Here is a 21,951-nt window from a genome sequence, read left to right as displayed (position 1 = left end):
GCCGAACGTCATTTCTTACCAACTCAATGTAGGTTTCCACTGGATGGTAAGAATGTGGGGGCTGAAAGGAGCTGGGGGTTCGTAGATTTAAAGAAGTCAAAGTAAATTTACAACGTGAAGACTCTAGTACAACTGGAACATCAGTCCTATTATTAGAAAAATGTGCTTTCAGTCTAATATTCCTAAAAAAACGATTAAGGTCTTGGTCCAATTGAAAAGAATTAAACCTGGGGACCGGACAGAAACTTAGTCCTTTCTGCAATACCGATAATTCGGAGGGGGAGAGGCACTGTGACGAAATGTTGTAGACAATGTTATTGGTGAGGTCAGTACCTGTGACCTGGTTGCCATTCTGCGTTGCTCTGATCCGTATCCGCTGACTCCTCCTCGTTTTCCTCTGTGGCCCCGGCCTGTACGTTGTTCTAAAAAAGATGGGCGTGTGGAGCCAAAATCGCTCTCGGAACTGGTGGAAAATGGACTGTAGTCCCGTCTTACAGGTCTCCGATTTCCGGCCTAAGGCCTCTTTCACACTTCAGTCTTTTGGCGTCAGTCTAAAACCGCCATTTTCCTCAAATAGCGGATCCGCCATTTTTTGGGGCGGATCCGCTATTTTCCCATAGACTTGCATTAGCGACGGATTGTGGCGGATGGTCGTCCATTCCATCCGCCATGCGACGGATCCGTTCAAATTTGGCGGACGTTGTCTAGACATTGACGGACATTGTAACGTTTTTTGTCTACGCCTAATTGGCGGTTCGCTACGGATGCGTGGCGACCGTCATTTAATAGAATGGGAGCCTATGGGCGATGGATCCGTCGCAAACCGTCATTTGGCGGATCCGTCGCCCCAATCTGTTTTTTTAATTGAGCATGCTCCAAAAAAAAGATACTTTGCCCAGAAAACCCCAAAACTATATAAACAGGATAGGTGGGCCTCATTCCTCAATGTGCCAGTGTAGCGCCCCCACTGCCGCAGGGCCGAGGGGTACCCGGTACCGGGCCTCTGAGTCTCTGCTCTGGGGTTGTCACGGTGGCTAGGCCCCGGTCCGTGACCCTGCCGAGGGGCGCACAGTAAATGAAGTGGATAGATAAGTATGACGGATGATGATGGTGGAGCGGTAGTGGTGCAGTGCAGTAAATAACGAGGACACCAGGTTGCAGTCTCTTTACCTCTTTACTGAAGATCTCTGGGTCCTCAGGCCAGAATCCGGATAACCAGGCTGCGCAAGTCCGGCCGGCCCAATGGCACCTCCAGAGTTCTCTTAGCAGGTGGAAATCTGTGCCTTCCTTCTAGCGCTATGTGTTGCGGTCCTTCCCTGCTGTGCTTACAGAAAGTCCCCACAACTGTTGTGTCTGTTTCTTAAGTTCCCTCACAACTCGATTAGATGATGTTCTGCTAATCCTCCGTCCCTCCCTGGTGTTCTGGTTGGGACGGCACCCGTTTGACGGGTAGGCTCGGAGCTCTTCCGGGACCCTAGAGTCGCCCCTCTCCACAAGTTGCCCCCCAAGACTGCATAGGTGATTTAAGTTAGACAGCCCGCCTTAGACTGACTGTCCTGCCGCTGTTTGGAGTATCGCTTGAAGCTGGATGTTGTAATACTCCCTCGGCGTTCCGGCCACCGGTAGTGCGCCTCAGTAGGGTGTTGCCTCGGTCTTACAACACGACCCCTACTGGTATTCTCCTATTGCTTGATCTCGTTTCTCATCCAGCACAATCTATCTCGCTTCTAATCCTTCCTTGGGCACCGCCGCTATCCTGAGCAGGCACGGTCCCATTACGTTCGTTCAAGTTGCCAAGCCTCTGTCAGGATCCCACCCCTGACAGAGACCCTACTGTATCTTCCCCCACAACACCCTCTGCCACAAGGTGTTGCCTGGTTCCAACCCAGTCAGCTTTCTCATCTAACTTCCTGCCTGACCCCCAGTTTACCCACTATGGTGGGGAGTGGCCTAGTGAATAGAACCCTTAGCTCCCCCCGGAGGCCCGGCTGTGAAATGTATTGGTGTCTGTGATACCTGATCCGATGAACTCTTTCAGTGCCATCAGACGCACCATAGCTCCCCATAGTGGCAGAGCCACAGTACTGCAACAACCAGGACTCTGGGGCGCTGCACCAGCAAGAGAGACAGACCCTGCCAGCAAGAGAGGCCCTGCCAGCAAGAGAGATCCTGCCAGCAAGAGAGACCCTGCCAGCAAGAGAGACCCTGCCAGCAAGAGAGGCCCTGCCAGCAAGAGAGACCCTGCCAGCAAGGGAGACCCTGCCAGCAAGAGAGACCCTGCCAGCAAGGGAGACCCTGCCAGCAAGAGAGACCCTGCCAGCAAGGGAGGCCCTGCCAGCAAGAGAGACCCTGCCAGCAAGGGAGACCCTGCCAGCAAGAGAGGCCCTGCCAGCAAGAGAGACCCTGCCAGCAAGGGAGACCCTGCCAGCAAGAGAGACCCTGCCAGCAAGAGAGACCCTGCCAGCAAGAGAGACCCTGCCAGCAAGAGAGGCCCTGCCAGCAAGAGAGACCCTGCCAGCAAGAGAGACCCTGCCAGCAAGAGAGACCCTGCCAGCAAGAGAGACAGGCGCTGCCAGCAAGAGAGGCCCTGCCAGCAAGAGAGACCCTGCCAGCAAGAGAGACCCTGCCAGCAAGGGAGACAGACGCTGCCAGCAAGAGAGGCCCTGCCAGCAAGACAGATCCTGCCAGCAAGAGAGGCCCTGCCAGCAAGAGAGGCCCTGTCAGCAAGAGAGACCCTGCCAGCAAGAGAGACCCTGCCAGCAAGGGAGACAGACGCTGCCAGCAAGAGAGGCCCTGCCAGCAAGAGAGACCCTGCCAGCAAGAGAGGCCCTGCCAGCAAGAGAGGCCCTGCCAGCAAGGGAGGCCCTGCCAGCAAGAGAGACCCTGCCAGCAAGAGAGACCCTGCCAGCAACAGAGATCCTGCCAGCAAGAGAGACCCTGCCAGCAAGAGAGGCCCTGCCAGCAAGAGAGACCCTGCCAGCAAGAGAGGCCCTGCCAGCAAGAGAGACCCTGCCAGCAAGAGAGGCCCTGCCAGCAAGGGAGGCCCTGTCAGCAAGAGAGGCCCTGCCAGCAAGAGAGGCCCTGTCAGCAAGAGAGACCCTGCCAGCAAGAGAGACCCTGCCAGCAAGGGAGACAGACGCTGCCAGCAAGAGAGGCCCTGCCAGCAAGAGAGACCCTGCCAGCAAGAGAGACCCTGCCAGCAAGAGAGGCCCTGCCAGCAAGAGAGACCCTGCCAGCAAGAGAGGCCCTGCCAGCAAGGGAGACCCTGCCAGCAAGAGAGACCCTGCCAGCAAGAGAGGCCCTGCCAGCAAGAGAGGCCCTGCCAGCAAGAGAGACCCTGCCAGCAAGAGAGACCCTGCCAGCAAGAGAGACCCTGCCAGCAACAGAGATCCTGCCAGCAAGAGAGACCCTGCCAGCAAGAGAGACCCTGCCAGCAAGAGATTCCCTGCCAGCAAGGGAGGCCCTGCCAGCAAGAGAGACCCTGCCAGCAAGAGAGACCCTGCCAGCAACAGAGATCCTGCCAGCAAGAGAGACCCTGCCAGCAAGAGAGGCCCTGCCAGCAAGAGAGGCCCTGCCAGAGTCTGCCATGTGAGTACTGCCATCCAGCATGAGTTCTGCCAGTGTGTGTGTGTGTGCCCACCCTGCATATTTTTATTTTTCATACTGTGCTGGTATTTTGAATGGCTGTGCTGTGACATGTGTGGTGTGTGTATAAATGCCGTGTGATGTGTGTTCTGCATTTTTTGTTATTTTTCATACATTAACATACTGTACTGGTATTTAAAATAAAGAGCAGTGTAGCTCCTACTTTCCAACAAAAAAAAAGAAAAAACAAGAAAAAATTGTAATAAAAATTCCACAAAACTGTCCGTAGTATGATTGCAAGATACATTTAAAACTGGGTCTACATTCAATATAGGTGTTTGAGGTTCTATATACAAATGCGGAATGCAAACCTTTGGTCTAGAAGATGTTATCTGGTTTTAGAAAATGGTAACTGTAGGGTAACCATAATTATCTTTTTTGGGTATTGGTATTTCAACTTTGAATGAGGGAAATTTTTTATAAGGTTAAAGCCGGCGTCACACATGCGAGTTTTACGGACGTAAGAGCGCAAAAACTACGTCCGTAAAACTCGCATTACATACGGCACAATGATTCTCAATGGGTCTCGTCCTATCAGCCGTATATTACGGATCCGTAATATACGGCGTTCTACGGCCGTACAAAATCGCAGCATGCTGCGTTTGTCAGCGTATTGCGCAAATAATACGCCAATGAAAGTCTATGGGGGCGAGAAAAATACGGATTCCACACGAACCAGCAGTGTGACTTGCGAGAAATACGCAGCGGTGTTAGTGAAAAGTCGGTAATTCAATTGCCGGCTTTTCATTTCTCCTGCCTAAACCCGACAGGATATGAGACATGATTACATACAGTAAACCATCTCATATCCCCTTTTTTTTGCATATTCCACACTACTAATGTTAATAGTGTGTATGTGCAAAATTTGGGCGCTGTAGCTGCTAAAATAAAGGGCTCCCACGCAATTTTCTCCGCCAGAGTGGTAAAGCCAGTGACTGAGGGCAGATATTAATAGCCAGGAGAGGGTCCATGGTTATTGGCCCCCCCGTGGCTAAAAACATCTGCCCCCAGCCACCCCAGAAAAGGCACATCTGGAAGATGCGCCTATTCTGGCACTTGGCCACTCTCTTCCCACTCCCTGTAGCGGTGGGATATGGGGTAATGAAGGGTTAATGCGACCTTGCTATTGTAAGGTGACATTAAGCCAGATTAATAATGGAGAGGCGTCAATTATGTCATAAATCTTTTTTTGGGTACATCTCTGGTAACATATGTTTTTGAACCCTATATGTATTTATTCTGTTTTCACAGGAAGCTGAAGCAGAGGGGCTTCCAGAAGGAGACGGGCAGGGTGGAGAAATGAGAGGAGCGGGAGCGCATAGTGTAAGTTTTGCAGAGACAGATCCTCACATAAAACACACTACACCCAACACAAACATTCAGCACAGCCCACACACAGTACATATGCCTCCATCCAAGCACATCATTAATTTATTTTTTTTATTAGTCTTCACAATCCGGGGCTCGACGTAGAGTTCCTCAGAGCACCTCCCATAGTCGTCGGAATGCTAATCGCGGTGGTCACCGAAGAGTAAGTTCCTTTTTTAGTTTGGTGTTTAGTAAACTGTAAAATTCATGTGTTATAATCTTTCCCTTTTTATTCTTATTTTTTTGTTGCTTCACAGCGTGCTCCCGAACAGTCGGAGAAAGAGGAGGACATTGATGTGGACACCCTCATCCAAGCGGTCCAAAGTCGGGAGCCGCTGTGGAACATGTCGGACCGCCGCCATGCTGACCAGTTCGTCACCCGACGGCTATGGGAGGAAGTGTGCAGTGCTGTTCTGGAGAACTGGGAGGAACTCGAAGCTGGGGCCCAGGATCTAGCGCGTAAGTATTCACACTTCATTAACTTGTGTTCGCATGATTTAATGTGTTGTATAGTAACCAATTTTTGCTTTCTCTTTCCAGGTAACAGGGTTATCGTGCGGTGGCGGTCACTCAGGGATCGCTTCAGTTTAACAAGGAGATGCAGGCCCCGAGTGGATCTAGAGGACGCCGGAGCAGGTACAAACATGCCAGAGCCCTGTCGTTCCTCCGGTCGACGCTGCTGAGCAGAAGGTAAATATTCAACACCACATGTTTTCAGTCAAACTGTTAAAATGTGTAACCTTCATATTTTTTTGGCAGCAAGGGCAATTGTAATATCAAGATAATAATTTTTTTTTTCTTCTTTAACAGCACTGTCTGCAGCACTCGGGAGCCTGCATCAGAGTTGCACCCCTCTGGAGCGATCTCTCAGGGGTCCGCCACCGGGGACCACGTCGACTCCTCTGTCTGTACCTTCCCTTTTGTTTGATCCCTCGGCCCCAGCCCCCAGCGCTGGAGCAGCAGGGCGGACTTCGTCACTTGAAGCTGCAGGTGATGAGTTAGAGTTCCCTTTACCCCACCCCTCTGACACTGCCGCAACATCTAGACCACCTTTGGGGTCAGGACGGCAGCGCCAGAGAGGTCAGGAAAGGAGCTATGCGCCTGAGTTTTTGCATCTGAATGCAGCCTTCCAGAGTGCCATCAAGCTTTTGGGTGAGCAAACATCTGCTGGGTACAATATGCTTAACAAAAGCATACTGGAACTCAGCAGTCGTCTGGATAGGATGCAATCAGATGCAAACCAATCACCAAGACACTGTTTTTTTCAGTCGGTCCTCAGGCACATGGAAAATCTAACTCCTGACCTGCAGATGCATGTGATGCAAGGCTGCTACACTGCTCTAGTGCAGGGATGTCCCAAGCACCTCCACCCACCCTTCATGTTTCAACACCTTTCCCCTCTCAAGCCGCCGTCTATCCTCCCGTCCGTCCTCCTCCCGTCCATCCTCCTCCCGTCCATCCTCCTCCCGTCCATCCTACTTCTACTCCTTCGCCATTCCTTCCTTCCCCCCTCAGTATTTCCCAGTTCCTACCTTCCCCTTTCCATTCTTCCCCTTTAACTTCACCGTTCCCAATCCCACCAACACCTTCACCATACCTCCCACAGACCACATCTGTCCCTCAACTCCCTGCCCAACCTCATGTTTTCACCAGCCATTCCACTTCTGTTCCTCCCCATGATGTCCTGTCCCCCACTATCGACGTGGCCCGCCCTGTCAGCCCCTCCGCTACTATCTCCACCCCAAATTATGAGAACCTGTAATAAATGTGTTAATAAATAAAACTTTTTTCGGTTTAAAAACAATTTTATTGTCTTTCCTTTTTTTTTTAAACTGAATAAAAACCACCAAGGTTATGGTACAAGTAACAGTAGAAAAGGTGTAAAGAGGTACCGGTTCAATACAATACTGTGAGGTTAAATTCCAAAGGTTTTGTAACAAAACAAAAAGCATGGGATTTTTACAAGTGTGAAAAAAATTTTTTTTTACACCATTTCGTACTGCCAGTCAACTGATCCTGGAGGAGACATGAAGTAGTCTACAAAATTGTCCCGCATTCTGGAGACTGCTACTGGACTGCGAAAACTTGTGTTGTGGTAATCCCGCAAGGTGCTTTCTGACACGTTATCCTCCAAGGAAACATGTTCTTTTGATAAAACAAAATTGTGAAGTACCACGCAAGCCTTCACCACATCATCGACAGTTTCAGTCTGCAGTTTAATGGCAGTTAGTAGCACTCTCCATTTGGCAGTTAGGATGCCAAAAGCACATTCCACAACTCTTCGTGCTCTGGTTAAGCGGTAATTAAAAATCTTCTTCCTCTGGGTCAGTCCACTACTTCCATAGGGTTTTATCAAGTGTGGTGAAAGCTGGAAGGCATCATCTCCAACGCACACAAATGGTAATGGTGGACCGGTGGTTCCAGGGAGAGGTCTTGGCGGTGGAAAGTCAAATGTCTCTCCATACAAACGACGCCCCATTGGAGAACTTTAAAAAATCTGTGAGTCATTTGCGCGTCCATACGCACCGATATCCACAGCGATGAACTTGCAGTGTGCGTCGGCTATGGCCATCAATATAATGGAGAAGTACTTCTTATAGTTGTAAAATTCTGATCCAGAGCCAGAAGGTTTGACGATCCTTATGTGCTTCCCATCGACTGCTCCGACACAATTTGGGAACTGGCATATTTCTTCAGAATTGTGGGCAATCTCCAGCCACCTCTCCTGTGATGGCTCTGGAATGTATTCCGCTTGTAAGCACTCCCACAATGCCCAGCAGGTCTCTCTGATGATCCCTGAGATTGTGGATATCCCAAGCCTAAACTGAAAATGCAGGGATGAGAACGACTCTCCAGTTGCACGGAATCTGTTAACAAAAGGAAAAGACAATAATTAATAAAAACTTCAAAAAACAACATTACAGTTATAAGTCTGATGAATGAGAATCATTTAAAAAAAAAAAAAAACTTACCGAATAGTCACCATGAGACGCTCCGCTGGTGATATGGAGAAGCGCATCTGGGTGTCTCGTCTCCGTATAGATTCCTCCACATGGGCCAACAAAATTTCGAAATTTTCTGCTTTCATTCTCATATAATTGAAGAATTTCCTAGGGTTTTCCCTCAATTCAATGTACAATGTGGAATAAACGCCACGGGTCATGCGTTGGGCTGTGATGGGATGGATCCACAGCCTTCTCTTCCGCCGCTGCCGCAGGATGCGCAGTCTTTCTTCCTCCTTGTCTCGAACGATGACTGCCAACCGATTTGCCCCAAAAGTAAAATCCGCACATATCTTCATAATATTCGCCAGCACCCATTCCATCTTTGCCACTTTCTCTACCTTTCAAAGATGTGGTGTAAATACACAGTACATATAGTTTTCCAGTAGTTTCCAGTAGCCAATCACATTCAGATCCTCCCTTTTTAAAAAACGGATCCGTCAAAAAACGGTTCCAACGGATGTAAAAACGGTTTCAACGGTTCTCCGTCACAAAAACGGATCCGTTAGAACCGTTTTCTCAACAATTGTGACGGATCCGTCGATCCGTCACGATGTCGGAGCAAACTGACGCCAAACAACTGAAGTGTGAAAGAAGCCTAAGGTGTATCAGAGCGAGCGTCAGAAAATCCAAGTGGTCTGCCATTTATAATCCACTAGCAAGTATCTATGGGGATTACATTCTACTGTAATTTGCTGCCTTATATATTGTTTTCCATCATATACTATTGCTTTGCTCAGTGTGTATCTGCATGGTTTCCGCACACTGAATCTTCATGAGAAAAGAAACGTGGATGTGAGCTGCCCCGTAGAAAAACATTGGGGCGAGTGCAATCCAATTTTATTTTACCAGATTGGACTCATCCAATTGCATCACAAGTGTGAATGAGCCCTTAGGGGACTGTCACTGTCACATATCCCTTACTCCATGGTGTCACTTATTCGTCACGTGCCCGCTCTCACACGTGACTTGGGGTTGTGCCTGCAAGGATTAATCTATCTCCCCACTCTCAGTCCAGCATTCAACCTCTGTCCTATACTGTAATGCATAAATCACACACGGACCCAGGCCACACACCCGCTCATACACGCTGCCACCACTCATCGAATACACGAGTGATGAGTCTCGGACTAATAATAATACTAATGAAAATATGTCTATCACTCATAAGGCTCACACACCTTTAGGCTATGGATTCTTTTAGAACATTCAAGGTTCAACTTGTTAAAGTTTTATACTTTAATAACAAAAGGGTCAGTGCTTACAATAAGAAAAAGGTATAAAAATATGATAATAGAAAGACATACAACTTATGCAAAACAGTATCAAAATAAACAGGAGAAAACTTACAGAAGTTATCTAACTGGTAGTTGCTTCTGCTCCCTGGGGTAGGACGAATGTAGATTGGAACACATCAGCTTCTCAGGCTGCCCCCATCATGTGAACACAATTCTCTGTCTGCAGCCTAAATTTATAACTTTGGTCTGGAGGTCAGGTTTCTAGACCGGCCCCTCAGGCCAATATCATAACTGCTGCCTGTTTGATTGGGCACGGCCGCTCTACTAATGAATATATACAGTGGGGCAAAAAAGTATTTAGTCAGTCAGCAATAGTGCAAGTTCCACCACTTAAAAAGATGAGAGGCGTCTGTAATTTACATCATAGGTAGACCTCAACTATGGGAGACAAACTGAGAAAAAAAAATCCAGAAAATCACATTGTCTGTTTTTTTATCATTTTATTTGCATATTCTGGTGGAAAATAAGTATTTGGTCAGAAACAAAATTTCATCTCAATACTTTGTAATATATCCTTTGTTGGCAATGACAGAGGTCAAACGTTTTCTGTAAGTCTTCACAAGGTTGCCACACACTGTTGTTGGTATGTTGGCCCATTCCTCCATGCAGATCCCCTCTAGAGCAGTGATGTTTTTGGCTTTTCGCTTGGCAACACGGACTTTCAACTCCCTCCAAAGGTTTTCTATAGGGTTGAGATCTGGAGACTGGCTAGGCCACTCCAGGACCTTGAAATGCTTCTTACGAAGCCACTCCTTCGTTGCCCTGGCGGTGTACTTTGGATCATTGTCATGTTGAAAGACCCAGCCACGTTTCATCTTCAATGCCCTTGCTGATGGAAGGAGGTTTGCACTCAAAATCTCACGATACATGGCCCCATTCATTCTTTCATGCACCCGGATCAGTCATCCTGGCCCCTTTGCAGAGAAACAGCCCCAAAGCATGATGTTTCCACCACCATGCTTTACAGTAGGTATGGTGTTTGATGGATGCAACTCAGTATTCTTTTTCCTCCAAACACGACAAGTTGTGTTTCTACCAAACAGTTCCAGTTTGGTTTCATCAGACCATAGGACATTCTCCCAAAACTCCTCTGGATCATCCAAATGCTCTCTAGCAAACTTCAGACGGGCCCGGACATGTACTGGCTTAAGCAGTGGGACACGTCTGGCACTGCAGGATCTGAGTCCATGGTGGCGTAGTGTGTTACTTATGGTAGGCCTTGTTACATTGGTCCCAGCTCTCTGCAGTTCATTCACTAGGTCCCCCCGCGTGGTTCTGGGATTTTTGCTCACCGTTCTTGTGATCATTCTGACCCCACGGGGTGGGATTTTGCGTGGAGCCCCAGATCGAGGGAGATTATCAGTGGTCTTGAATCTCTTCCATTTTCTAATTATTGCTCCCACTGTTGATTTCTTCACTCCAAGCTGGTTGGCTATTGCAGATTCAGTCTTCCCAGCCTGGTGCAGGGCTACAATTTTGTTTCTGGTGTCCTTTGCCAGCTCTTTGGTCTTCACCATAGTGGAGTTTGGAGTCAGACTGTTTGAGGGTGTGCACAGGTGTCTTTTTATACTGATAACAAGCTTAAACAGGTGCCATTACTACAGGTAATGAGTGGAGGACAGAGGAGACTCTTAAAGAAGAAGTTACAGGTCTGTGAGAGCCAGAAATCTTGATTGTTTGTTTCTGACCAAATACTTATTTTCCACCAGAATATGCAAATAAAATGATAAAAAAAACAGACAATGTGATTTTCTGGATTTTTTTTTCTCAGTTTGTCCCCCATAGTTGAGGTCTACCTTTGATGTAAATTACAGACGCCTCTCATCTTTTTAAGTGGTGGAACTTGCACTATTGCTGACTGACTAAATACTTTTTTGCCCCACTGTATTATTTTCCTCTGGAGACACTTGTGAGATGGTTCCCAGGAATAGCTAACCTCCAAGCAATTAACATCTCCCCTCCAAGCACTCAGAGGTGTCAAGTGTTCCTTTGTTCTTTGGCCTTAGCTAGACCTCCTGGTGAGATAGGGAGACACAATGTCTACTAATCCCAGGGAAGTACCTGTTAACACCTAGGTGAGACTTGCCTTCAGAACAGATGTTACATTATCACTAGTCACACATATAACCCTAGACCCATATAGATATATAAATTTATACACATATTTCACCACAGTCACATTGCACTTTTCTGCACGTTCGTGAGTCCTGTCGGGGCTTACTTTGAAAAGCCCCCGCAATGGGATTCAGACGTGTGCACCAATGGGTCATAGACTATAATGGTGCGTCCGGGTGTCCGCCGACAGTAGGCGAGTGCACCCGACGATGATGCACATCGGAGCACACGTTCTCGGGACCAGCTCCATTATAGTCTATGGCCGACATACACTCAGATCCCGGTTTGTGGGGGGATTCGGAGGTGACCCCCAGTGGGACCCACGAACGTGCAGGAAATGTGAACGCTCCCTTATCAATGGCTCCAGAGCTGGAGCTCAATAGCTTGGAAGTTATCATCTTCTTGAGGTGGAGTTCCCCCAAGATCGTTGTGAGGGAAATGTATGTCACGATAATGTAAAAAACCATAGCTGATGGATTTTTGCACTTCTGACCATGGTCCCAAAAACACATGGCAGACACTGGGTAACCTGTTATGGACCTGGTGGTTAGGAGCACCCGGAATGACCTGATGAGTAAACTAGTAATCGGAACAAGCTCTGGGAAGTGGGAACTCTGCTGACCGCAAACCCTACTCCTATCACACACACTAGAAATAGCCGTGGAGCGTACCTAACTCTCCCTAGACGCCTCTTCACAGCCTAAGAGCTAACTATCCCTAAAGATAGAAATAGAGGCCTAACCTTGCCTCAGAGAAATTCCCCAAAGGTTAAGGCAGCCCCCCACATATATTGACTGTGAGTTAAGAGGAAAGTCACAAACACAGGAATGAAACAGGTTTTAGCAAAGGAGGCCAGACTTAACTAAATAGTCAGAGGAAAGAAAAGGAAACTATGCGGTCAGCACAAAAACTACAAAAAAACACGCAGAGTATGCAAAAAGACCCCCACACCGACTCACGGTGTGGAGGTGCAACACTGCACCCCAGAGCTTCCAGCTAGCAAGGAAATATCATGATCGCAAGCTGGACTAGAATTTAGCAGTACTAAGAAATATATTCAGGCAGCAGTAACAACAAATGAACTAGCAGTGACTTAGCTTCTGCTGGAGTAGACAGGTCCTCAGAGAAGTCCAAGAGAGATCTGAACCAATACTGAAACATTGACAGCTGGCATGAAGTAACGATCTGAGTAGAGTTAAATAGGGAAGCAAGCATACCAATAAACGAGGGCAGCTGAGAAAGCAACCTCAGAGACCAGCAGTTCCCCTCAAAGCCACCAGAGGGAGTCCAAGAGCAGAACTAACCAAAGTACCATTCATGACCACAGGAGGGAGTCCGAGAAATGGAATTCACAACAGTACCCCCCCCTTGAGGAGGGGTCACCGAACCCTCACCAGGGCCCCCAGGCCGATCAGGACGGGCCAAATGAAAGGCACGAACTAAATCAGCAGCATGGACATCTGAGGCAACAACCCAGGAATTATCCTCCTGACCATAGCCCTTCCACTTAACCAGGTACTGGAGCTTCCGTCTCGAAATACGAGAATCCAAAATTTTTTCCACCACATACTCCAACTCCTCCTCAACCAACACCGGAGCAGGAGGATCAACGGAGGGAACCATAGGCGCCACATACCTCCGCAACAACGACCTATGAAACACATTATGGATGGCAAAGGAAGCTGGAAGGACCAAACGAAATGACACAGGGTTGAGAATTTCAGAAATCTTATAAGGACCAATGAAACGAGGCTTAAACTTAGGAGAAGAAACCTTCATAGGAACATAACGAGAAGATAACCAAACCAGATCCCCAACACGAAGTCGAGGACCAACATAACGACGGCGGTTAGCGAAACGTTGAGCCTTCTCCTGGGACAACATCAGATTGTCCACTACGTGAGTCCAAATTTGCTGCAATCTGTCCACCACAGAATCCACACCAGGACAGTCAGAAGACTCAACCTGCCCTGAAGAAAAACGAGGATGAAAACCAGAATTGCAAAAAAAAGGCAAAACCAAAGTAGCCGAACTAGCCCGATTATTAAGGGCGAACTCAGCCAATGGCAAAAAGGTAACCCAATCATCCTGATCAGCGGAAACAAAGCATCTCAGATAGGCCTCCAAAGTCTGGTTGGTTCGTTCGGTTTGGCCATTTGTCTGAAGATGGAAAGCCGAAGAAAATGACAAATCAATGCCCATCTTAGCACAAAAGGACCGCCAAAACCTAGAGACAAACTGGGACCCTCTGTCTGACACAATGTTCTCTGGAATGCCATGCAAACGAACCACATGCTGAAAGAATAATGGCACCAAATCAGAGGAGGAAGGCAATTTAGGCAAGTGTACCAAATGGACCATCTTAGAAAAGCGATCACAAACCACCCAGATGACAGACATCCTTTGAGAGACAGGAATATCTGAAATAAAATCCATGGAAACATGCGTCCAAGGCCTTTTCGGGACCGGCAAGGGCAAAAGCAACCCACTGGCACGAGAACAGCAGGGCTTGGCCCGAGCACAAGTCCCACAAGACTGCACAAAAGAACGCACATCCCGTGACAAGGAAGGCCACCAAAAGGACCTAGCCACCAAATCCCTGGTAACAAAAATCCCAGGATGACCAGCCAACACCGAGCAATGAACCTCAGAAATAACTCTGCTAGTCCATCTATCAGGGACAAACAGTTTCTCCGCTGGACAACGGTCAGGTCTATCAGCCTGAAACTCCTGCAGCACCCGCCGCAAATCAGGGGAGATGGCAGACAGAATTACCCCCTCTTTGAGAATACCAGCCGGCTCAGGGACTCCCGGAGAATCAGGCACAAAACTCCTAGAAAGGGCATCAGCCTTCACATTCTTAGAACCCGGAAGGTATGAAACCACAAAATCGAAACGGGAGAAAAACAGTGACCATCGAGCCTGTCTAGGATTCAACCGCTTGGCAGACTCGAGATAAGTCAAATTCTTGTGATCCGTCAAGACCACCACGCGGTGCTTGGCTCCCTCAAGCCAATGTCGCCACTCCTCGAATGCCCACTTCATAGCCAGCAGCTCCCGATTGCCAACATCATAATTACGCTCAGCAGGCGAAAATTTTCTAGAAAAGAAGGCACATGGCTTCATCACAGAGCCATCAGAACTTCTTTGAGACAAAACAGCCCCTGCTCCAATCTCAGAAGCATCAACCTCAACCTGAAAAGGGAGCAAAATATCTGGCTGACGCAACACAGGGGCAGAAGAAAAACGACGTTTCAGCTCCTGAAAAGCCTCCACGGCCGCAGAGGACCAATTCACCACATCAGCACCTTTCTTTGTCAAATCAGTCAAAGGTTTAACCACACTAGAAAAATTAGCGATGAAGCGATGGTAAAAATTAGCAAAGCCCAGAAATTTCTGAAGACTCTTCACAGATGTAGGTTGAGTCCAATCATAAATGGCCTGAACTTTAACAGGATCCATCTCGATAGTAGAAGGGGAAAAAATGAAGCCCAAAAAGGAAACCTTCTGAACTCCGAAGAGACATTTAGACCCCTTCACAAACAAGGAATTAGCACGAAGGACCTGGAATACCATTCTGACCTGCTTCACATGAGACTCCCAATCATCCGAAAAGACCAAAATATCATCCAAATATACAATCATGAATCTATCCAGATACTTTCGGAAGATGTCATGCATAAAGGACTGAAACACAGATGGAGCATTAGAAAGCCCGAATGGCATCACCAGGTACTCAAAATGGCCCTCGGGCGTATTAAATGCTGTTTTCCATTCATCACCCTGTTTAATACGCACAAGGTTATATGCCCCTCGAAGATCTATCTTGGTGAACCAACTAGCCCCCTTAATCCGAGCAAACAAATCAGACAGCAGAGGCAAAGGGTACTGAAATTTGACCGTGATTTTATTGAGAAGGCGGTAGTCTATACAGGGTCTCAGAGAACCATCCTTCTTGGCCACAAAAAAGAACCCTGCTCCCAACGGTGATGAAGACGGGCGAATATGCCCTTTCTCCAAGGACTCTATATAACTCCGCATAGCGGTGTGTTCTGGCACGGATAAATTGAAAAGTCGGCCCTTAGGAAACTTACTACCAGGGATCAAATTAATAGCACAATCTCAATCCCTATGAGGTGGTAGGATACTGGATTTGGGCTCATCAAATACATCCCGGTAATCCGACAGAAACTCAGGGACATCAGAAGGAATGGATGAAGAAATTTACATCATCGGAACATCGCCATGTACCCCTTGACAACCCCAACTAGACACAGACATTGATTTCCAATCCAATACTGGATTATGAACCTGTAGCCATGGCAAACCCAACACGACCACATCATGCAAATTATGCAACACCAGAAAGCGAATATCTTCCTGATGTGCAGGAGCCATGCACATGGTCAACTGAGTCCAGTACTGAGGTTTATTCCTGGCCAAAGGCGTAGCATCAATTCCCCTTAATGGAATAGGATACTGCAACGGCTCCAGGAAAAAACCACAACGCCTGGCAAACTCCAAGTCCATCAAATTCAGGGCAGCACCCGAATCCACAAATGCCATAACCGAGTAGGACGACAGAGAGCAAATCAAAGTAACAGACAAAAGAAATTTAGGCTGTACAGTAGCAATGGTGATAGACCTAGCGAACCGCTTAATGCGCTTAGAACAATCAGAGATAGCATGAGTAGGGTCACCACAGTAAAAACACAGCCGATTCTGACGTCTGTGTTCTTGCCGTTCAGTTCTGGTCAAAGTTCTATCACATTGCATAAGCTCAGGCCTCTGCTCAGAGGACACCGCCAAATGGTGCACAACTTTGCGCTCGCACAAACGCCGATCAATTTGAATGGCCAAGGACATTGATTCATTCAGACCAGCAGGCGTGGGGAAGCCCACCATAACATCCTTAAGGGCCTCAGAGAGACTCTTTCTAAAAATTGCTGCCAGGGCACACTCATTCCATTGAGTAAGCACAGACCACTTTCTAAACTTCTGACAATATACCTCTGCTTCATCCTGACCCTGACACAAAGCCAGCAAGGTTTTCTCTGCCTGATCCACTGAATTCGGTTCGTCATAAAGCAATCCAAGCGCCAGAAAAATGCATCTACATTAAGCAATGCAGGATCTCCTGGCGCAAGGGAGAATGCCCAGTCTTGAGGGTCGCCACGTAACAAAGAAATAATAATTTTTACTTGCTGAATGGGGTCACCAGAGGAGCGGGGTTTCAAAGCAAGAAACAGTCTACAATTATTTTTGAAATTCAGAAACTTAGATCTATCCCCAGAAAACAAATCAGGAATTGGAATTCTAGGCTCTAACATCGGATTCTGAACTACATAATCTTGAATGCTTTGGACCCTTGCAGCGAGTTGATCCACACAAGAGGACAGACCTTGACTATCCATATCTACACCTGAGTCCTGAACCACCCAGAGATTAAGGGGAAAAGAGAGACAAAACACACTGCAAAGAAAAAAAAATGGGTTCAGAACTTCTCTTATCCCTCTTTTGAGATGCATTAACACTTTATGGCCAGCTGTACTGTTATGGACCTGGTGGTTAGGAGCACCCGGAATGACCTGATGAGTAAACTAGTAATTGGAACAAGCTCTGGGAAGTGGGAACTCTGCTGACCGCAAACCCTACTCCTATCACACACACTAGAAATAGCAGTGGAGCGTACCTAACTCTCCCTAGACGCCTCTTCACAGCCTAAGAGCTAACTACCCCTAAAGATAGAAATAGAGGCCTAACCTTGCCTCAGAGAAATTCCCCAAAGGTTAAGGCAGCCCCCCACATATATTGACTGTGAGTTAAGAGGAAAGTCACAAACACAGCAATGAAACAGGTTTTAGCAAAGGAGGCCAGACTTAACTAAATAGTCAGAGGAAAGAAAAGGAAACTATGCGGTCAGCACAAAAAACTAGAAAAAAACACACAGAGTATGCAAAAAGACCCCCACACCGACTCACGGTGTGGAGGTGCAACACTACACCCCAAGAGCTTCCAGCTAGCAAGGAAATATCATGATCGCAAGCTGGACTAGAATTTAGCAGTACTAAGAAATATATTCAGGCAGCAGTAACAACAAATGAACTAGCAGTGACTTAGCTTCTGCTGGAGTAGACAGGTCCTCAGAGAAGTCCAAGAGAGATCTGAACCAATACTAAAACATTGACAGCTGGCATGAAGTAACGATCTGAGTAGAGTTAAATAGGGAAGCAAGCATAACAATAAACGAGGGCAGCTGAGAAAGCAACCTCAGAGACCAGCAGTTCCCCTCAAAGCCACCAGAGGGAGTCCAAGAGCAGAACTAACCAAAGTACCATTCATGACCACAGGAGGGAGTCCGAGAAATGGAATTCACAACAGCTATTCTTCTCAATGCTCTGCCCTGCCCCCACTCCCAGGAAGGTTCATTATGCTTGCATAGGCACAAATCCCTTTTAAACCATGCGGTCCTTTGTTCGGTTATTGTAAGATATTAGGCAAACTATTTAAGATAGGAGCATGATAAATACATATTTGGAATCTCCCTCGGTCGACCTACCCCTCACTCTAAGCATCAGCTTTTAACTCCATCAGGTAAAGAAGTAGGGATTTCTCGGTAAATATGTATCCCAGACAGGACATATTTGATCTCATTAGACTGCCAGCGATAATCCGAGATGAATGCTGGGTGTGATATGACGATGGCATGTTCTGTAGCGGAGTTATAGAACTTAGACAAATTTACGGCTGAAGTACTCAGACTGAAGAGGTAGGAGGGTCTGGAAAAGCCAGCCCTTTCTGTGATGTCACAGGCTGCAGGTTATAAGTTGCTGGCAGGCTTCCAGGAGTGAGATGTGAGTTTTTACCTGAAGCGACCTGACTGTGAGTGCTAATGCACTGGGATAGATGGAAACTCCCCTAGCCTGTTGCCTGCAATGCTTTGAACAACTGTAAGTGTGATTTCTCATGTTATTCCCTGTTTTTTTTATAATTACCTTGTACATATTTGCAATTGTCTCTTTTGTAACATCCTTGTAATATTTTTTATATAAACACTGCCTGAAAATCATTTATGGGGTATAATACTTAATACTAGTTCGTTCTCCCTGCTCTAACACGTACCCTGTCTCTTGAAGGGAATTACGCTACTGTTTTGGGTTAGCTTCGGACCCGTTTAATCAAAGCTGGTGGCGGCACTACCGTGTGCAGGCCTTTGGGTGTTGTAGCGACTGCGGCTTGATAATTATTGTTCCTGCCTGAGTGGGAGTAGTTATCGCGTCGCTGCAGCGTGCCCAATAGCCAGTACATAGCAGGCAGCATTTCTGGCGACTAATTACCTTAGGTGCGGTACCTAATCTGACCTGACAGAAAGGGGGGCACCAGAGAGCTGCAAGGTTTAAGTGGAACTGTAAGCGGGATACATAAAAATCCCTGCAGTTCGTGGTATATTGAAGAGCAGTGGGATACCTAAAATAAGCCCCTGCTGTAAACTAAGAGGTCCCTATCCTTGTGTGTGTTTCTTTTTTCATCACATTTTGGCAGTGGAGGAATAACTAAGATAAGCCCCCTGCACATGTGATAGCCATCTTTTGGTCTAAAGTCACCCCAATCCGTGACATATTGGTGGCAGTGGTCAGGAATCCCTGTGGATTTCGTGACAAACTGCTGGCCGCGGCTAAGGGATGTGTGACAATTGGTGGCAAGGCGGTGGGATATTAGAGCATTAGTGATTTGGGTTGAGCAACCATTCCTCTCACTAAAAACTTGCAGAAAGTTCTTGCGAGGACTCTGCGCAAATAAGTTTGGAGAACGAACTCAGTGTTTATTAGTTGTGAGACAATTGTGTACTGGTAATTATCCCCTCCCTTTCTCTTCGTTTTTCTATCCTATCTTTTATTTGGCAACCATGGTTGGGCTGGGAGAAGCCTTTTATGAACAGCAGACCAGAGACACCCTTGTTGCCTTATGCAAGTCACAGCACATTGACTATGCAAGCAAAAACAAAAGCCAACTGGTCGCAGTCCTGATGCAATGGGAAGCCGCTCTAGACCACTCTCAGAGCCCAGAAGCCGCAGAAGCCAGCACCAGCGAACATGGTGCTGCCGCAGAGGTCCAACCACTGAATGCTGGCCCCGTTAGCAACCCGGGCGAATTGGACCCCCACCTGCAGGCGTCCTTGAAAGAATTCCTCGCTGATGACCATGAGGGACGTCGGCAGCTGATTCAGCAATACCCGCAGGAGGCCGAGTCCAAAGCCGAGCGAGAGGCCCAGCGGGAGGCTGAGAGAGCCGAGAGAGAGGCCCAGCAAGCCGAGCGAGAGGCCCAAGCAGAGCGGGAGTACCAGCTGCAGTTAGCCCAACTGCAAATGCAGGGGTCGTCCCAGTCCGGCCGTGAGCCCAGCAACGCTCAGACACCGAAGCCCCGGCCCGAGCACTTTCCTGTGATGGAAAAGGATGGGGACTTGGACACTTTTCTGCGGGCCTTTGAGAACGCCTGCAGACAGTACCAGCTGCCTACACAAGAATGGGCACGATACCTGACACCAGGGCTGAGAGGCAAAGCTCTGGAGGCGTTTGCTGCACTCCCTCAAGAACAAGATGTGACTATGAGGCTATCAAGCAGGCCCTCATAGCCAAGTACCAGCTTACACCCGAGGTGTACCGTAAAAAGTTCTGGACCCTCCAACGTGGCCCACACAACAGTTACAGTGATGTGGTGCATGGACTGGGGACCCACTTTGACCAGTGGACCCAAGGACTGTCAGTGGCCACCTTTGCACAGCTGCGAGACCTGATGATCAAAGACCAGTTCTTCCATCTTTGCCCAGCTGAGGTGCGACAGTTCGTGATGGACAGAGAACCCAAAGACGTGACGAAAGCAGCGCAGATTGCCGATGCCTATGAGGCCAACCGTAGATCGAAAGTGCGGAAGCCAGTCACCACCAGCTGGAGAGGGGGTAAGCCTACAACCAACGCCAGTACCCCTGCCAGCCAACACACCAGAGGTCCTGTCCCCGTGGCCAACAGCACCAGACCTACCACCGAACTTCGCCAGTGTTACCACTGCAGGCAGCCTGGTCATATCAGTACCTTCTGTCCAAACAAGCAGAAGAACCTCCCAGCCAAGGCCCCAGGGCCTAATGCAGCAGTTCTTTTGGTGGGTGGTGTGGTTGGGAGGGTGTGTGACAACGTACAGCACGTCACTGTGGGAGGTCATGTTGCTACAGGCCTCAAGGACACCAGGGCTGAACGAACCCTCATCCGACCCGAACTGGCGGCCCCTGAAGAAATCATTCTGGGGAAAACCCTAACTGTCACTGGGATTGGGGGCATCAGCTGTCCCTTACCGATGGCCTGGGTTTATATTGATTAGGGTGCTGGGAGCGGGGTGAAGGAAGTGGGGCTGTCTGATAATTTGCCCACTGATGTTTTGTTGGGGACTGATTTGGGGAGGTTGGTTGCATACTACGTCGATGACACCCCTCCCCAATCTACTAATGAGGGTAACGTTAACCCTGATGATGATGATGATGATGGGAAATCACATGTGTTACCTGACCATGCTTTATCTTGTAATGATGCATCTGATAACCATTTTTCCCCTAGGATTGATGGTGAAAATGTTGTACCTGTGCCAACTGTACCTGATAATGATGTTTCTGTGAAAGTTGATGTGTCCGTAGGTACAGGAGTGCTCAGCCACGTCTCTCTGCGGAGTGAGACGGCTGAGGAACCCCTAGCAGGGGCAAGTGTCGGTGCTACCGGAAATGGGGAGATACATAGGAACCGTGAGGAAGGTGATGCCATGCAATTGACCAGTGCCACCGAGGAAGGTAACTGGCCCATCAGTAGCAATGCTCCTGAGGTAATGGGGGTGGATGGGGAGGTAGAGCCCATAGCAGCGTCGGCTGATGGGTCTGTAGAAAGAAACCCCCGGGGAGACAGCCTACGTAGCTGCTGTCACCCGCAGTCAGAGTGCCCGGAACGCAGATAACTGTCTGCCTCCCGGACCCTCCTCAGTCATCAGTATGACTGAACCAGAGGTGGACCCAGAGCAGGTCCCAGAGGGTTCCCGTGGGGAAGGGACCCTGACATCGCTTCTGGCTTCCCCTAGCCAGGAGTTTCAGGCTGCTCTGTGTTATGATCCTAGTGGTAGAGGATCTCAGGAGTTGTAGCTAAGTCCGCAACCACAAAAACCAGCTCATAGGGAGGTGGTAACTTGGCTGACCGCATACCTGATCCTAGCACAAACAACTAGAAGCAGCCGGGGAACGTGCCTACGTTGGTTCTAGACGTCTCGCACCAGCCGGAGAACTAACTAACCCTTTCAGAGAAAATAAGACCTCACTTGCCTCAAGAGAAAGGACCCCAAAGTTAATATACAAGCCCCCAACAAATAATAACGGTGAGGTAAGAAGAAAAGACAAACATAAGTATGAACTAGGTTTAGCAAAGAGAGGCCCACTAATTAATAGCAGAAAATAGGAAGCGGACTTATGCGGTCAGCAAAAACCCTACAAAAAT

At 48.1% G+C, this 21,951-nt stretch overlaps 1 protein-coding gene and 1 long non-coding RNA gene across 3 annotated transcripts in view; both read left to right on the top strand.

Annotated features, from left to right (window-relative positions):
• The window catches only part of LOC143804169 (uncharacterized), a 196,221-nt gene that overhangs the window by 154,781 nt on the left and 19,489 nt on the right, over positions 1-21,951 (top strand). The window lies entirely within an intron of this gene.
• Positions 4,769-6,817, top strand: LOC143809024 (uncharacterized). 2 transcript variants are annotated; one of them, XR_013222029.1, is made up of 4 exons: positions 4,769-4,968; positions 5,093-5,176; positions 5,271-5,703; positions 5,824-6,817. It is a non-coding gene; the product is annotated as an uncharacterized LOC143809024 (long non-coding RNA). The 2 variants fall into 2 exon arrangements; XR_013222028.1 differs by having other exon boundaries at positions 4,769-5,176.

The sequence above is a fragment of the Ranitomeya variabilis genome, chromosome 2 (assembly GCF_051348905.1).
Source record: "Ranitomeya variabilis isolate aRanVar5 chromosome 2, aRanVar5.hap1, whole genome shotgun sequence".
Lineage (NCBI taxonomy): Eukaryota > Metazoa > Chordata > Amphibia > Anura > Dendrobatidae > Ranitomeya > Ranitomeya variabilis.
Note: the sequence above shows the minus strand (reverse complement) of the source record. Positions and strands in the feature narration are given on the sequence as shown.